The sequence below is a fragment of the Macaca mulatta genome, chromosome 4 (genome assembly GCF_049350105.2).
Source record: "Macaca mulatta isolate MMU2019108-1 chromosome 4, T2T-MMU8v2.0, whole genome shotgun sequence".
NCBI lineage: Eukaryota > Metazoa > Chordata > Mammalia > Primates > Cercopithecidae > Macaca > Macaca mulatta.
In genome coordinates, this window is record NC_133409.1 from 165,492,010 (window position 1) to 165,504,449 (window position 12,440).

Genomic DNA, 12,440 nt, shown 5'->3' on the forward strand with positions numbered 1-12,440 from the left:
ACCGTAAATGGTTCTTATCAGACTTAAGGTCTGTGTTGATGTTAATGCTGGAGGGTACAAGGGGGCATGTCCAATCCCCACTTCCCATCCTAACTTGAACCAGTCTTTCAGGTGAAATTTTGGAGTGCCCTGGTGGAGGAGGAAGTCCATTCAGATGGTTGGGGGACCTCAGTATTTTATTTTTGGCTTACATTCTGGCCTTATAATTTTATTTTTGGTTTGTAGTTCTTTGGCTATTGACAGTCCTAAAAAACAAGGAAATAAAGTAGATTTAGGACTCAAATATTCAAAGTTGCAGTTTTAGGCAAAAATTATCTTTAAATATAAAATAATACATTGCCAGCTGGGTGCGGTGGCTCACGCCTGTAATCCCAGCACTTCGGGAGGCTGAGGCAGGCAGATCACGAGGTCAGGAGTTTGAGACCAGCCTGACCAATACGGTGAGACCCCGTCTCTAATAAAAATACACAAATTAGCCGGGTGTGGTGGCAGGTGCTTGTAATTCCAGCTAATCAGGAGGCTGAGGCAGGATAATTGCTTCAACCTGGGAGGCAGAGATTGCAGTGAGCTGAGATTGGGCCACTGCACTCCAGCCTGGGCAACAGACTGAGACTCCATCTCAAAAAATAATAATACATTGCATTGGAGGGAAACTGAAAAAAAATTTCTCTAACAGGCAAACATTGCCCTTTGTTAGTTGTATACTCTGTGCCAAGTTACTAAGCAAACAGTAGAGGAACAAAAACCATTTGGAGAAATTTAAGCTGGCTTACTCTTCACTTGTAGCACAGATACAAGCTGCATCATGTACAGAAACATTGAAATGGTTAAATATGCAAAAGAAATCTGTGACAGATTATAAAATCAGCTTGTCTCAGTTGAAGCAATTAAAGCCCTTAAAATTGCATCTGTATCTGAAGTGGTGCCGAAAGTGCCAATGGTTTAAAACAATTCTTTTGAAATGAACATTTTTAATGATATTCACTTTTGGACTATTAAGTTTATGCAATGATTCCTAAGGATTTGGTATAGAAGACAAGGGAAGGCTCCAGACCCACAGATCTGTGAAAGGGAAGTATTTTGGGCCCCCAAAATCACTAAGCTAAAGGAAAAAGTCAAGCTGGGAACTGCTCAGGGCAAACCCGCTTCCCACTGTATTCAGTCACCCCTCTGCTCACTGAGACAAATGCGTATCTGATTGCCTCCTTTGGAGACGCTAATCAGAAACTCAAAAGAATGCAACCTGCAGTGGCTCATGCCTGTAATCCCAGCATTTTGGGAAGCCGAGGTGGGTGGCTCACCTGAGGTCAGGAGTTCGAGACCAGCCTGGCCAACATGGTGAAACCCTGTCTCTACTAAAAATACAAAAATTAGCTGGGCATGGTGGTGGACTCCTGTAATCCCAGCTATTCAGGAAGGCTGAAGCCCAAGAATCACTTGAATCTGGGAGGCAGAGGTTGCAGTGAGCTGAGATCGCGCCACTGCACTCCAGCCTGAGCGACAAGAGCAAGACTCCGTCTCAAAAAAAAAAAAAAAAAAAAAGAATGTAACCATTTGTCTCTTATCTACCTATCACCTGGAAACCCCCTCCCTGCTTTGAGTTCTCCCGCCCTTCCAGACTAAACCAATGTCCATCTTACATATATTGATTGATGTCTCATGTCTCCCTAAAATGTTAAAAACCAAACTGTGGTCTGACCACCTTGGCCACATATTGTCAGGACCTCCTGAGGCTGTGTCACAGGCATATGTCCTCAATCTTGGCAAAATAAACTTTCTAAATGAACTGAGACTTATCTCAGAAATTTTGGGGTCCACATTTTGGTGACCACAAAGGGATTCTGAGTAGAAGTGCCTCCAACCTTTGACAAATCTATTGGTGCTTGGTACCAGCTTGACCTATCTTTATGGCTCAAACCAATAGGACAATTTGCTGATGCCTGGAAGCACCCCCTCTAGAGAATCCTTGATCTCCCAAAATTGGATGGAGATCTAAAGTTTATTTTGCTGTACAATTCCCTCCCTTTTTGTTTTTGATACCGAGTCTTGCTCTGTTGCCCAGGCTGGATTCCAGTGGTGTGATCTCAGCTCACTGCAACCTCCGCCTCCTGGGTTCAAGCAATTCTCTTGCCTCAGCCTCCCAAGTAGCTGGGATTACAAGTGCGTGCCACCACACCCTGATTTTTGTATTTTTAGTAGAGACAGGGTTTCACCATGTTGGCCAGGCTGGTCTCGAACTGTTGACTTCAGGTGATCCAGCCACTTTGGCCTTCCAAAGTGCTGGGATTACAGGTGTGAGTCACTGCACCTGGCCCATACCACTCTTTTTTATTTTATTTTATTTTTTGGAGTTTTACTTGTTTCCAACACAAAGAAGGCAAGTTTTTCCTGCTTTCTTGATGATGGAAGGCAGTTAACTACTTTATGGAGTTTGAGCTTGCTTCCAACAGGGAAGATGAGGCTTTTTCCTGCTTCTAGGGTGGTAGAGAGCAGTCTACAGCCTGAGACCCATCCCTAGGTAAGTAACTGCATTGGGCTTTGTCTCAGTTAAATTTAAAATTAACAATCAGCTGGTCTTAATTTCTCCTTACCATTAGAGTGCTCAGTAATGATGTAAGTTGTGCGATCATTTGTTTTGCTTACCTGTTTTTTTTGTTGTTTGTTTCTATGTTTGTTGTTTTGGTCTTTTTCCGATTGGGTTTGATCAACTCTATCCGACTTGATCAAATCTGAAGGAAGTTCCAAACTTTGGGGAACAAGGCCTCTGAAGTGGCTAAATTCCACCACCCCACCACACTCACAAAAAAAACATGGTGTGGTTGGGGGAGAAAAACGGCCAGCAGAAGGAAAAAACAAAAGAGGAAAGATTTTTGATTTTGACTAATAAGGAGCTTTATTTACATAACAAGGCCACTTTTTTTTTTTTTTTTTTTTTTTTTGCTAGCCAGGCCAAACTAAAAGAGCAGTGGCTGTACTTCTGAAATAGCAGCAATTTGTCCTAGCTGAAATATGGTAATGAGATTTAAAAATATATTTTTTAAAGGAACTCAATGGTTAAAAGTCAGCTTAATTAAAAACTAACATTCACAATGTGTATGTGTGTGTGGGCCTATGTGTGTGTTTGTATTTAAAAGGCCTTCATGTTTTTGTTTTCGTTTTTCTCCTACGACCTTGCCATTTTTTTGAGCAAAAGTTTTTTCTTCTCAATTGGCTGAATTCTGGTTTCTTCATTTACTTCTGCTGTCTCTCCTTTCTCTTGCAACGTCTGCTGCATGGGGGACCTAAAATAGTTTATAACAGCCTCAGGTTCCTTAAAGAAAATGGAGAAGGCGCCACCAGACTCCCTTTGGGGGAGAAACCTGTTTTTCCCTATTTTCATAATGTAATGATGTAATATATGTAATATATTGTAATGTAAACTGATAAGTTCATCTCAGTTTTTTTGTGTGTTTTTTATTGAGACGGAGTCTTGCTCTGTTGCCATGTTGGAGTGCAGTGGTGTGATCTTGGCTCACTGTAACCTCTGCCTCCCGGGTTCAAGCAATTCCCCTGCCTCAACCTCCTGAGTAGCTGGGAATACTGGTGCATGCCACCACGCCCAGCTAATTTTTTGTATTTTAGTAGAGACGAGGTTTCACCATGTTGGTCAAGATGGTCTTGATCTCCTGACCTCGTGATCTGACCACCTCAGCCTCCCAAAGTGCTGGGATTACAGGTGTGAGCCACCACGCCTGGCCAAGTTTGTCTCAGTTCTTAAACTGCTTACTTTTGTATTGTGTTACCTGTTTTTTGTTGTTGTTGTTGTTGTTGTTGTTGTTTTGGCTAAAATAGTATTGCAACAGAGTACTCTTGGGTTTTAAGGAAGAGTGTGGTTTAGACACTCAGAAATGTCTTTGCTTAAAAAAAAAATTTTTTTTAAGTGCACTATAAAAGCATCACTGGTCTAACCTCAATAATTCTTCCTTTTTGTAGACCCAGGATTCATGTAGGCTCTGCCCAGAGCTCAGAGATCCACTTAAAAGATACGTAGTTCCTACCTAAATAAAATTGGTCTCCTTATACAATCCTATGATAGATTTCTGCAACTTTATGTTTGATTTGATCAAATAAATGATTTGATTTTTAATCTCCCTCTAGCATCACCAGACTTTTGTCTCTGTACCTTATGATGTAAATTTTGCCATTTGATTTGCACCTGAGTTGTTTCCTTTAATATGAAAATTTAAGGCTATTTAGCTGACAACTGCCTAGAGTTGTGAAACAGGTTATCAAGAATCTGAAAGTCTAAGATAGGATAAAAAAGGTTTTTATAAATCTATAAGATGTACTTCTATCGGCATGCCTAATACATCTATCTATTTACGTGTTGTGTACACAATATTTCACTACTGAAAATGTATAAAAGAGCTCTAGTTAATTGGCTTAAGAAAATAAAAGCACTTGAATCAAATACTTTGTCACAAAAAAATAAAAGACTAGTCAAATGCTTTTTCAAGTTTACATAACTTAAATAAAATCTTTAATAAATAAGCTAGCTTTGAAATTATTGGTAAAGTAATATTAGAAATGTCTTAAGAATTGCCAGCATACATTTTTGTTTGCATTATTAATCAAGCAAATTTCATACTTACCCCTGGCAAATACTATAAGGTGTCAAAATTTGGCATATATACAAAACTATAAACCCAGCCGAAGACAGAATGATCTTTGCTTGTATAATCTTTAATAAATAAGATATTGATACTGGTTTAAGAAAAATAGCAACATCTTGAATTTAGTCAGACTACCATAACTTCTAATCTTGTGACTTTAGGCAGTTTAGTCCACAGGCAGTAAGTATGGTTTTGAGAAAGGACTGTTACCATCTTTGTTTCAAAGCCAAACTATAAACTAAGTTCCTCCCAAACTTAGTGCAGCCTACACTCAGGAATAAACAAGGACAGCTTGGAGGTTAGAAGCAAGATGGAGCCAGTTAGGACAAATCTTTTTCACTGTCTCAGTTATAATTTTGCAAAGCTATGGTGGTTCTATAACTTTAAATAATGAAATCACAATTTTTATAAATAATCTAGGTAAATGATTAAAATAAAATAATTAGGTAAATGTAATAGGATACATACTTGCAGAAAAACTCATCATAATTTGGAATTTAAAGTTAAATTAAATAACAGATATTTCATTATTTGGTTATTTTTCAATACAAATATATTTGTAAGAAAACATTCTTTTTTGTTTTTGTTTTTGAGATGGAGTCTCGCTCTGTCATCAGGCTGGAGTGCAGTGGCGTGATTTCAGCACACTACAACCTCTGCTTCCTGGGTTAAAGTGATTCTCCTGCTTCAGTCTCCTGAGTAACTGGGACTACAGGCATGCACCACCATGCCCAGCTAATTTTTGTAATTTTAGTAGAGATGGGATTTCACCATGTTGTCTAGGATGGTCTTGATCTCTTGACCTTGTGATCCGCCTGCCTTGGCCTCTCAAAGTGCTGGGATTACAGGCATGAGCCACTGTGCCTGGCTGGAAAACATTCTTTCTTAACAAAAGTGTTTCTTTTAAAAAAGGTGAACAATTTTTATCTAATTCAAAGCTTATTTAAAGGTCATGTATAAAACAAGGTAAAAAGAACCAGGCAATAAAAGAGATATAACAAAAGTTATGAAAATAAAGAATTTTTTTTTGGTCAGGAAATAAAAGAGATATAAAAGTTATGAAAATAAAGAATTTTTTTTTTGGTAAGAAAATTTAAAGAGAAATAATTTCGTATGAGAAAGAATTTTGTATGGTAAATTTAGCCCTAGAGTAAAATGACTGGTTGTTTAAGAAAGAGATATGTTCATGACAAACCAGAAAGTCCAAGCATGTCATGAATGGTCTGTGAAAGTCACAGTAAGAAGATGTATTTAGGCCCAGCACAGTGGCTCCCGCCTGTAATCCCAGCACTGTAGGAGGCCAAGGTGGGCGGATCACCTGAGGTCAGGAATTTGATACCAGCCTGGCCAACATGGCAACCATCTCTACTGAAAATATACAAATTAGCCAGGTGTGGTAGCAGGTGCCTGTAATCTCACCTACTTGGGAGACTGAGGCAGGAGAATCACTTGAATCCAGGAGGCAGAGGTTGCAGTGAGCTGAGATTGTGCCATTGCACGCTAGCCTGGGAGACAAGAGTGAGACTCTGTCTCAAAAAAAAAAAAAAAAAGGAAAACAAAAACACCAAAAACTTTTATATAATCAAGTTGTCTATGATTAAGGGAAACTATAATGGTCATTCTAGGGATTGGGTTTGATGTTAAAAAAAATCACTTCTACACGAAATAATTGGTTAGAACAATGAAATTTTCTTAGGGGGTTGATTTATGCAATAAATTATAAGAGATTTTAATTTTTAAAATTTTAACCCAAGGTTCAACTTTTATTGCATGTCACCAGTTTGGGTGTTCTCTTCACTTTTAAAAGCTGTGAAATGGTAATACCCACCTTCAACTCATTTTCAGCTCATGTAAGTTTTTTTTTTTCCCCATTGGGTTCTGTTCTGTTTGTTGTGGCCTGATGGTAACAATGTTTTCTTAAAGATCTAAAGGAAACATTTTCTTCCAGCATTATATTCTGTGCACTGTAGAAGGTCTTTTCTTTTGTCTTTTTGTAGCTGGCCTAACAGATTTTATGTTTTTTTGAAATAATTCCTATGCCACTATTATTAAGTTTGGTTTGCTTAGGAAAAACAAAGAGTTATCACTCTGATTAAATGAATGACTTATTTTACAATGACCTGTGATCCTATTTTGTAATATCAAAAAAAATTTTTTTTTGAGATGGAATCTTGCTCTGTTGCCTAGGCTGGAGTGCAGTGGCATGATCTCAGCTCACTGCAACCTCCACCTCCTGGGTTCAAGATTCAAACTTTTTTAAAAAATTAAGGTAATGAAGGTTGTTACCTCCTTGTATCTCCTGTATGTTCTTTTAAAGTCTTTGTGACATTGAGTTACAGGGCTTTGACTCCTGGGTCTAAAAAGAACAGCAAGTCCTGCTAAATCTTAAACACTAACAGTAATTAAAGCCTTGTCTTTAGGCCCAGTGGACAATGCTGATCAAAATAAACTGTATTCTTGAGACACAGGGCCAGAAATTAAAGCTATTCAACTCCTCAAGGCCCAGGGCATATTGTGGAAGAGGTGGTCATAAGAGATTGTAAGGGCCAATTTTGAGAGATAAAATAAGTTCAGTTTCTCTATAGATTAATAATTAATGTGAAAGGCACACTGATGTAAGACCAACATATGGGCCCCTGTGTCAGATTAACAACGTTTTCTTGGCATTAACTTATTCCTTAATAAGGATCATAAAGTGTATAAAGGTTTATGGAAGTTATATGTTATGATCAAGATGAAACTTTTATAGATTGTTTATAAAATTTTGGGCAACAAACTTAATTGGTTTCATGCTGTATTTATGAGGGCTTATTGTTTGGAAAATTAAGTCTCCTGTGTCAAAGAATGAAAGTTTTTGCCTTGTTTTGAAGTCCTTGAATTATCACTTTGATTAAATGAATGACTTATTTTACAATGACCTGTGATCCTATTTTGTAATATCAATTTTTTTTTTTTTTTGAGATGGAATCTTGCTCTGTTGCCTAGGCTGGAGTGCAGTGGCATGATCTTGGCTCACTGCAACCTCCACCTCCTGGGTTGAAGCGATTCTCCTGCCTCAGCCTCCCAAGTACCTGGGACTACAGGCATGTGCCACCATATCCGGCTAATTTTTTGTATTTTTAGTAGAGACGGGGTTTTATCATGTTAGCCAGGATGGTCTCAATCTCCTGACCTTGTGATCTGCCCTCCTCAGCCTCCCAAAATGCTGGGATTACAGGGAAGAGCCACTGTGCCCAACCTATATAAAATGTTTTAAACCTTTGGTATTTGACAAACTTCCAAAATCAAATTATAAATTATGTCTTTTACTGACCTAATTAATCCTTTAAGATATTATTAATAGGTTCCCTAAAGTCCAATAAATGACATATTTGGCTTATTTGGTATAAAAATTATACAGGAAGCATTATCAAATATAAAACAGTGTTTGGTTTTCTTTAAGCTGTATTTGTATAACTATATTATTGGTATGTGTTCCAAAATAATGGGAAACTCCTAAGATTCTGATATGACTTAATGTATGTTATCAGTAATAATTATAATTGTTAAGTTAAATTATTGTGTGCCACAGAGGTAACAAATTACATTGTAAATTGTGACTTTGACTGTGGCTGCCCTAACACTTTTTGTCATCCACAGAAAATTGTTTTGTTTTGGTCCTCTTTAGAAGGTGGTTTTATAATCAGCTATAAGACTAACTACTGTTTTTGAATGCAGGTTTCTGATAACTTTGGAGACTGTAATATCAGAATAGAAGAAAAACTTTCAGGACTCATGGAGAGCTGAAATGTTCATAAATATCAAGCAGAACAGGAATTAACTGCATAGATAAACTAATAGAAGTTTGAAGTAATCTTTTGAACTTTTTACTTAAAACATTGCTGAACCTTTTTTTTTGTTTGTTTTTCAGAGTTGAGAAAACTTTCCTTTAAGCTATTTACAACTTTCAACAATTAAGTAAAGTATACTTCCATGAACAAAATTTGGAGCATATTTGTTTCTCTCTACCTGATTTCTACAGAATTTAGCAACTATTTGTGAGTATTCTTAACTTATGACAACACAGTTATTTGCATAAGTGTAGTAAGAATCTGTTTTCATTTGTAATAGGACACAATTGAAGAAACTGGTTATTTTACCAAGGCTTTGTCTGGAATGGTGTGCTTTCCTTTAAGGAATCAAACTTGACTTGACTTATGGAGGCAATAACAGCCCCTTGAAAAACTGGCCTCATTCCTTTGTCTACACAGTCCCTGTACAAGGTTCCTGACCTGTGCTAAGTAAAGAATGCCATTTCTGACAGGCCCAGGAGCCCCAAGTTTATCTTGGACCCTCAGGAGGAGAGGAATTCACCCAACTTATCAGTATTTGATGGTACAAATCCATGGCTGTGCTTGGCTTTAAAAAAGTCTTATCTAGATTCCTTCGATAGAACAACATTCCATTAAGGTCAATTTAAAAGTCTATGTAAAAAATAATTATTCTTGCTGCACTGTATATAAATAATTAGGCCAAGTATAATAAAGCAAAACAGTCCTACCATGGTTTGTCTTTAGTAAAAATGAGAAAAGGGAGAGAGAAAAATTATGTTTTAAAAACTATACTATACTTTTGTTAGATTCTAGTCTTGCCTAATGTTTTTCAATTTTTATTATTTTCTGTATTTTGGACAGAATTCTAATTTTTCTTGGCTACAAGTCTTCAAAATAATGTTTTCAATTGTTTTCTTTTTTTCCCCCAATTTTTCTAATTTGGAGCCACTGAAAAGTAAGCTGTGCTTTCGTAAAGCCCTGCAAACTAAAGTTAGACAACTTAAATCTCAGAAAAAAATAACAGCAGCCTATTTACATACATAAGCCACCTTCATACCTGCTTACTGATGTATGGACTTCAGAGTAATGTGGCCTATATCGATTTTCCAGGATTGCTCTGTTTGTTGTTTTCTTTCTTCCTCCCCCTATTTTCTATTCATAGGACATGAGACTCCACAGTCTTCAAGAATGAGCTTTCCTAATAACTCAAGAACTACCTATCTAGGAATAAAGCATCCTAGCCATGAGAAATCAGATGAAACCAGAGACTAGAGACTCATTTTCTTCTAAAATACTTTATCCAAAAGATTTTTAAAAAGACAATGGGGGAAATGTGAGAGGAAAATATCTTGGGCCCCCCCAAATCACTAAGCTAAAGGGAAAAGTCAAAGCTAGGAACTGCTTAGGGCAAAATTGCCTCCCACTCTATTCAAAGTCACCCCTCTGCTCACTGAGATAAATGCATATCTGATTGCCTCCTTTGGAGATGCCAATCAAAAACTCAAAAGAATGTAACCATGTCTCTTATCTACCTATGACCTGGAAGCCCCCTCCTTGCTTTTCCAAACCAAACTAATGTTCATCTTACATATGTTGACTGATGTCTCATGTCTCCCTAAAATGTATAACACCAAACTATTGTCTGACTGCCTTGGGCACATGTTGGCAGGACCTCCTAAGGCTGTGTCATGGGTGCATGTCATCAACTTTGGCAAAATCAACTTTCTAAATTAACTGAGACCTGTCTCAGTATTTGGGGGTTCACAGATCCAACTGCTTACTCTCTATCTCCAAGTAAATGTCACAGAGACAACGTGCATTGAACAAGTTCGAGACTAAACCATTGTTTCTCCCAAATCTGATTCTCTTTCATGTATTTTTTGTTTTTGTTTTTTTGAGATGTAGTTTTGCTCTTGTCGCCCAGGCTGGAGTGCAATGGCATAATCTCAGCTCACTACAACCTCTGCCTCCTAGGTTCAAGCAATTCTCCTGCCTCAGCCTCCCAAGTGGCTGGGATTACAGTCGCGCAACCACCATGTCTGGTTAATTTTTGTATTTTTAGTAGAGATGGGGTTTCACCATGTTGACCAGGCTGGTCTCGAACCCCTGACCTCAAGTGATCCACCCGCCTTGGCCTTTTTTTTTTTTTTTTTTTTTTGAGATAGAGTCTTACTTGGTCACCCAGGCTGGAGTGCAGTGGCATGATCTGGGCCCTCATTGCAAACTCTGCCTCCTGGGTTCAAGCAATTCTCCTGCCTGAGCCTCCCCAGTAGCTGGGATTACAGGTGTGTGCCACCACACCTGGCTAATTTTTGCATTTTTAGTAGAGATGGGGTTCACCATGTTGTACAGGCTGGTCTCAAACTCGTGAACTCGTGATCTGCCCACCTCGGCCTCCCAAAGTGCTGGGATTATAGGCGTGAGTCACCGTGCCTGGCCTCTTTCATATTTTTTATTACAGCAAATGGCTGGTTTTAAATCTATGATAGATGTGAGGGAGCCATTGACTGAAACTGGAAAGGCAGATAAGGAATAGTTAGGTATGTGTGGGAGATGTGCATTAATTGTAGCCATGTTGCATAACATTGGGGCAGGCAGGTAGAAATACTCTGTGGACACTTGGGAGTGAAGGCTCCGGGGAGGTGGATTTGGGTTGGAAATGTGGATTTGGGAGTCATCTACATAGAGGTATTGAAATAGGTATTTGAGCATTTGAGAGGGAAACAAAAAAGGTAGGAGGGAAGGGAGCCAGAGAAACACATCACGAATCACAACATCAAAGGGAGTTTAATAAGATGAAGGCAGTGTCGAGAATCTCCACCTATGAAGGATGAGATGAAGCCACTGGATTGATGACCTCTGAGACTGAGGCGTATGTTGAGACTAGAAGCCAAACTACAGTAGTTATACAAAGGTGTGCGTTGTGTTCTAGCCCACGGTCTCAGCTTTCTCATTTTTAAAATGAAGGGATCCCCTAGATAAACCCATCTAGCATCTAAGAAGTTGCAGCAGACATTGTCAGTGAAGGAGAGAATAAGTGAATCAAACTATATGTATTTCTTGCCAGTTCTATATGTAGGGAGGAGTGGTTAGAATCGAAGCTGTACTTCAAGATGGCTTGCTGTGAGAGGTTGACTATCAGTAATAGGTTATCTAAGGGGAGAGTACTATCAAAAATGAATTTTCAAGACAACAAAGGCCTCTTTTGAATTGTCACTTTTATCCTGTAATGCTACAAAGTAACAAGATACAGGAGACCCTTGGCATTTAATTTTCTGACACTGAATTTTTTTTTTTTTTTTTTTTTTGAGGCAGAGTCTTGCTCTGTCACCCAGGCTGGAGTGCAGTGGCACAATCTTGGCTCACTGCAACCTCCACCTCCTGGTTAAAGCTATTCTCCTGCCTCAGACTCCCAAGCAGCTGGGATTACAGGCATGTGCCACCACACCTGGCTAATTTTTGTATTTTTTTTTTTTTAGTAGAGATGGGGTTTCACCATGTTAGCTATGCTGGTGGTCTTGAATTCCTGACCTCAAGTGATCTGCCCACCTCAGTCTCCCAAAGTGCTGGGATTACAGGCATGAGACACCATGCCCGGCCCTGACACTGATTTTCCTTCTGACTTTTTGGGAATGGATGTGACAGCAATTCTGCTAAGTACAGATTTCTTAATGCTTTGACAATATTTATTAGGTCACAACATTGGTAACCCAGGAATTCAAAAGGTGCAAGAAACAAGAGACACTGGCGATGCAGCATTGTTTTTGTTAATTGCTTATACATTGCCAAAGGTTTTTCAACAAATTCAACCTACTGTTATGTTACTTAAGTAGATGGTTTAAGGCAGTGGTCCCCAACCTTTTTGCACCAGGGACCGGTTTTGTGGAAGACCACCTTTCCACAGACAGGGCGGGGTGGGGTGGAGCGTAATTTCAAGATGAAACTGTTCCACCTCAGATCATCAGGCCTTAGGTGC